This window comes from Arachis hypogaea, chromosome 6 (genome assembly GCF_003086295.3).
Source record: "Arachis hypogaea cultivar Tifrunner chromosome 6, arahy.Tifrunner.gnm2.J5K5, whole genome shotgun sequence".
Lineage (NCBI taxonomy): Eukaryota > Viridiplantae > Streptophyta > Magnoliopsida > Fabales > Fabaceae > Arachis > Arachis hypogaea.
In genome coordinates, this window is record NC_092041.1 from 15394699 (window position 1) to 15400507 (window position 5809).

The 5809-nt window shown below is 40.7% G+C and overlaps 1 non-coding gene across 1 annotated transcript; it reads right to left on the bottom strand.

The window, feature by feature from the left end:
* Window positions 1-5476: 5476 nt before the first annotated feature.
* On the bottom strand, window positions 5477-5584 carry LOC112700546 (small nucleolar RNA R71). The gene has a single exon (XR_003153452.1). It is a non-coding gene; the product is annotated as a small nucleolar RNA R71 (small nucleolar RNA).
* Window positions 5585-5809: the final 225 nt, after the last annotated feature.

Here is a 5809-nt window from a genome sequence, read left to right on the forward strand (position 1 = left end):
GGAGATCATGAAGACTAAAATCCCAAAAGACTTTAAACTCCTAGATTTGACCTTATACGATGGCACTACAGATCCCGGCCATCATCTCAGCAATTTCAGAAGCAAAATGTACCTCACCGACGCCTCAGATGCAGTTCGTTGCAAAGCCTTTCCGACTACTTTGACAAAGACGGCAATTAGATGGTTCAACAACCTCCCTCCTAGGTCCATCTCAAGTTTCGATGACATGGCCAAGAAATTCCTGGCCAGATTTTCCATCCAAAAAGACAAGGCTAAACATGCTCCGAGCCTATTGGGAATCAGACAAGGAGAATGGGAAACCCTTCACAACTACATGGAAAGATTCACCAAGACATGCCTGGACATACAGAACCTACCAACGGAGGACGCCATTATGGGTCTCATTAATGGCTTGCGAGAAAGGCCCTTTAGTTAATCCATATCAAAGAAATACCCCACATCTCTGAACGAGGTACAGGAACGAGCGGAAAAGTACATCAACATGGAGGAAAACTCCTGATTAGGAGAGACCTCGAAAGCCGGATTCGCCTCCCGGGATAAAGACAAAGATTCCAGAAAGAAGGAAGATCGACATGGAGAGAAAATAAAAAATACCACAATTACACCCCCTTCCGGGTATCTCTTGTGGATGTATACATAGAGGTTTGCAACATGGAAAAAATACCACCAGCTCGGCCACTCAAAGGTAAAAAATGAAGAGGAAACTGGGCTGAATATTGTGAATACCACCAGATCCGCGGGCACTCCACCAATGAGTGTTTCGATCTAAAAAATGTCATAGAAAATCTAGTAAGAGAAGGAAAGCTAGATCGATATCTGGCCACCTGTGACGATGAGCAAAGAAAAAGAAGGAGAGCAGAAGATGTTGGACAAACCACGCGATCATCTCGTATAACAGAAAGACATGTCCACATGATACACGGCGGATTTACCAGGGGAGAAATCTCCAAATCATCCCGCAAAAGATACCTCAAAGACGTATATCATGTCGCAGGAAAGGAGGAAGCACCCGACATCCCCGCGATTACTTTCACCAAGGAAGATGCTTCCGGCATCGCATCAGGACATGACAATCCCATGGTCATCACTATCATACTAGCAAACGCAAATCTTTACCGCACGCTAATAGACCAGGCGAGCTCTGTCGATATCTTATTCAAAACTGCCTTCGATAAACTCGGCCTGGAAGAAAAATAACTCAAAGCATATCCGGATAACCTGTTCAGACTAGGAGATACCCCGGTTCAACCAATGGGATACATCTCGCTACATACAACTTTCGGAAAAGGAAGTCAGTCAAGAACACTCAAAATAGACTACATCATAGTCGACGTAAGTTTAGCCTACAATGCCCTAATAGGTCGGACAACGTTGAATCAGCTCGGTGCAATAGTCTCAACCCCACCTCTATGCATGACGTTTCCAATGGTAGGGGGATAGCTGCGATAAAAGCAAATCAGAAGATGGTGCACCGCTGATGAGCGGATAATTTGTATACTTTTTGGCATTGTTTTTAGTATGTTTTTAGTATGATATAGTTAGTTTTTAGTATATTTTTATTAGTTTTTAATTAAAATTCACTTTTCTGGACTTTACTATGAGTTTGTGTGTTTTTCTGTGATTTCAGGTATTTTCTGGCTGAAATTGAGGGACCTGAGCAAAAATCTGATTCAGAGACCAAAAAGGACTGCAGATGCTGTTGGATTCTGACCTCCCTGCACTCGAAGTGGATTTTCTGGAGCTACAGAAGCCCAATTGGCGCGCTCTCAACGGCGTTGGAAAGTAGACATCCTGGGCTTTTCAGCAATATATGATAGTCCATACTTTGCCCAAGATTTCATGGCCCAAACCGGCGTTCAAAGTCACCTCAAGAAATCCCAGCGTTAAACGCTGGAACTGGCACCCAAATGGGAGTTAAACGCCAAAACTGGCACCAAAGCTGGCGTTTAACTCCAAGAAGAGTCTCTACACGAAATTTGCTTCATTGCTCAGCCCAAGCACACACCAAATGGGCCCGGAAGAGGATTTTTATGTCATTTACTCATTTCTGTACACCTTAGGCTACTAGTTTCTTATAAGTAGGACCTTTTGCTATTGTATTAGAAATCTTGGGATCTTTATATCTTTGGATCTTTAGATCTTTTGATCAACTTTGGGAGGCTGGCCATTCGGCCATGCCTAGACCTTATGCTTATGTATTTTCAACGGTGGAGCTTCTACACACCATAGATTAAGGTGTGGAGCTCTACTGTACCTCGAGTATTAATGCAATTACTATTGTTCTTCAATTCAATTCCGTTTGTTCTTGTTCCAAGATATCACTTGTTCTTCAACTTGATGAAGGTGATGATTGACGCCCATCACCATTCTCACCCATGAACAAAGTGACTGACAACCACTCTTGTTCTACAAGCATTTGAGGCTTAGTGAATATCTCTTGGATTCCTGATTGCACGATGCATGGTTGATCGCCTGACAACCGAGTGCTCGCCTGACAAACGAGCCAGCCATTCCGTGAAGTCAGAGTCTTCGTGGTATAGGCAAGAACTGATGGCAGCATTCAAGAGAATCCGGAAGGTCTAACCTTGTCTGTGGTATTCTGAGTAGGATTCAATGACTGAATGACTGTGACGTGCTTCAAACCTGTAACCTACTGGGCGTTAGTGACAGACGCAAAAGAGTGATTCTATTCCGGTAGGGGAGGGAACCACACCGGTGATTGGCAGCACTGTGACAGAGTGTGTGCATTAGCTTTCACTGCGAGGATGGGAGGTAGCTGCTGACAACAGTGAAACCCTACACGAGCTTGCCATGGAAAGGAGTAGGAAGGATTGGATGAAGGCAGTAGGAAAGCAGAGAGACGGAAGGGAAGGCATCTTCATGCGCTTATCTGAAGTTCCTACCAATGAATTACATAAGTATCTCTATCTTTACCTTTGTGTTATTTTCGTTCATCATCATTATCATTTGAGTTTGCCTGACTAAGATTTACAAGATGACCATAGCTTGCTTCAATACTAACAATCTCCGTGGGATCGACCCTTACTCACGTAAGGTTTATTACTTGGATGACCCAGTGCACTTGCTGGTTAGTTGTGCGAAGTTGTGTAATGCCATGGTATTGAGCTACCACGTGTTTGGAGCCATTACCGGGGATTATGAGAGTTGTGAAAAAGTATTGTTCACAATTTCGCGCACCAAGTTTTTGGCGCCGTTGCCGGGGATTGTTCAAGTTTTGAGCAAGCTTTGGTAACATCAGTGCCAAGATCCGGCAACAACATCAAGTTCTTGGTGTTATTGCCCGGGATTGTTTAGGCTGGACAACTGACGGTTCATCTTGTTGCTTAGATTAGGTATTTATTTTTTTCGAAATTCTTGAAGATGAATTCTAGAGTTTCATGATGATTTGTTGAAATCTGGCTGGCTGAGAAGCCATGTCTAATTTCATTGGACCGAGGTTTCAACTCATCACCACAAGAGCTTGTTGATTTCGTATCAATCTTGCTTTTGGAGCAGTGATTTGCTAAGGCTTGGCTGGCCTCTGGCCATGTCTAGTGTTTTGGACCGAAGCTTTCTTTGAAAGCTTGGCTGGCTGTAAAGCCATGTCTAATTCCTGGACCGGAGTCTTAGACTAACATTGCACTGATTCCTGGAATTCTCATTAAGAATTTTGATACCTTTTTTTCATTTAATTTTCGAAAAACACAAAAAATTTACAAAAAAATCATAAAATCCAAAAATATTTCTTGTTTGAGTCTAGTCTCATCATAAGTTTGGTGTCAATTGCATGCATTCATATGTCTAAGTGATCTTCAAGTTGTTCTTGATGATTTCTTTGTTTTGATCCTTGAATTCTATTGACTTGATTGTTTTGTGTGTCTCATATGCATTTTCATTTCGTTAGTGTCAGTAGTTTACAAACTGCTAAGTTTGGTGTCTTGCATGCATTGTTGTTTGATTCTTGTTGCATTTTGGTTTGTCCTTATTATCAAAAATCCAAAAAAAATTTTAATTTGTGTCTTTTCAAGTCAATAATACAGAGAATTGAAGATTCAGAACATACAGCAGAGGAACTGCACAGAAAAAGCTGGGTGTTCAAAACGCCCAGTGAAGAAGGACAGACTGGCGTTTAAACGCCAGCCAGGGTACCTGGTTGGGCGTTTAACGCCCAAAAAGGTAGCATTTTGGGCGTTAAACGCCAGAATGTATACCATTCTGGGCGTTTAACGCCAGGATGGCTAAGGGAGGAAGATTTTGTTTTCAAATCAGATTTTTTTTCTAAGTTTTCAAAATCTTTTCAAAATCAAATCTTTTTCAAATCAATTTTCAATCAAATCCTTTTCAAAATTAACTCCTTTCCTTTTTCAAAGATACTTACTATCAATTAATGATTTGATTCAACATTTCAAGTATGTTGCCTTTTCTGTTGAGAAAGGTTTAATGATTGAATCATATCTTTTCTTGTTAGTCAAGTTTTTAATCTTTAAATCAAATCATCTTTTTAAAATGTTTTCAAATCATATCTTTTAAAACTGTTTTCAAATCATATCTTTTTAATCATATCTTTTTTTCAAAATAAGCTTTCAATCAAATCTTTTTGATTTCTAATTTCAAAATCTTTTTCAAAAATCAATTGATTTCTTTTACATTTTCATTTTCAAAAATTAAGTGATGTTTTTCAAAAATGTTTTCAAATTTCCCACTTAATTTTCGAAAATCACTTCCCTCCTTCTCACATCCTTCTATTTATGGATTAACACTATCCCTTAATGCAAAATTTGAACTCCATTCTCTCTGATAAGTTCGAATTTTCCCACTCCTGTCCTCTACTCTTCTTTTCCTCTGACACCTAAAGGAATCTCTATACTGTGACATAGAGGATTCCACATTTTCTTGTTCTCTTCTCTATCTTATGAGCAGGAGCAAGGACAAAGGCATTCTTGTTGAGGCTGATCCTGAACCTGAAAGGACCTTGAAGAGAAAGCTAAGAGAAGCCAAAGCACAACTCTCTTTAGAGCACCTGACCGAATTCTTCAAGGAAGAAGAACACATGGCAGCCGAAAACAACAACAATGCCAACAATGCAAGGAAGGTGCTGGGTGACTTTACTGCACCTACTCCCGACTTCTATGGGAGAAGCATCTCTATCCCTGCCATTGGAGCAAACAACTTTGAGCTTAAGCCTCAATTAGTTTCTCTAATGCAACAGAATTGCAAGTTCCATGGACTTCCAATGGAAGATCCTCATCAGTTTTTAGCTGAGTTCTTGCAAATCTGTGACACAGTCAAGACTAATGGGGTTGACCCTGAGGTCTACAAACTGATGCTATTCCCTTTTGCTGTAAGAGACAGAGCTAGAACATGGTTGGATTCTCAACCTAAAGAAAGCCTGGACTCTTGGGAAAAGCTAGTCAATGCCTTCTTGGCAAAGTTCTTTCCACCTCAAAAATTGAGTAAGCTTAGAGTGGAAGTCCAAACCTTCAGACAGAAGGAAGGAGAATCCCTCTATGAAGCTTGGGAAAGATACAAACAATTGATCAGAAAGTGTCCCACTGATATGCTTTCTGAATGGAGCATCATAGGTATTTTCTATGATGGTCTCTCTGAACTGTCCAAGATGTCTTTGGATAGCTCTTCTGGAGGATCTCTTCATCTGAAGAAGACGCCTACTGAAGCTCAAGAACTGATTGAAATGGTTGCAAATAACCAATTCATGTACACTTCTGAAAGAAATCCTGTGAACAATGGGACTAGTCAGAAGAAAGGAGTTCTTGAGATTAACACTCTG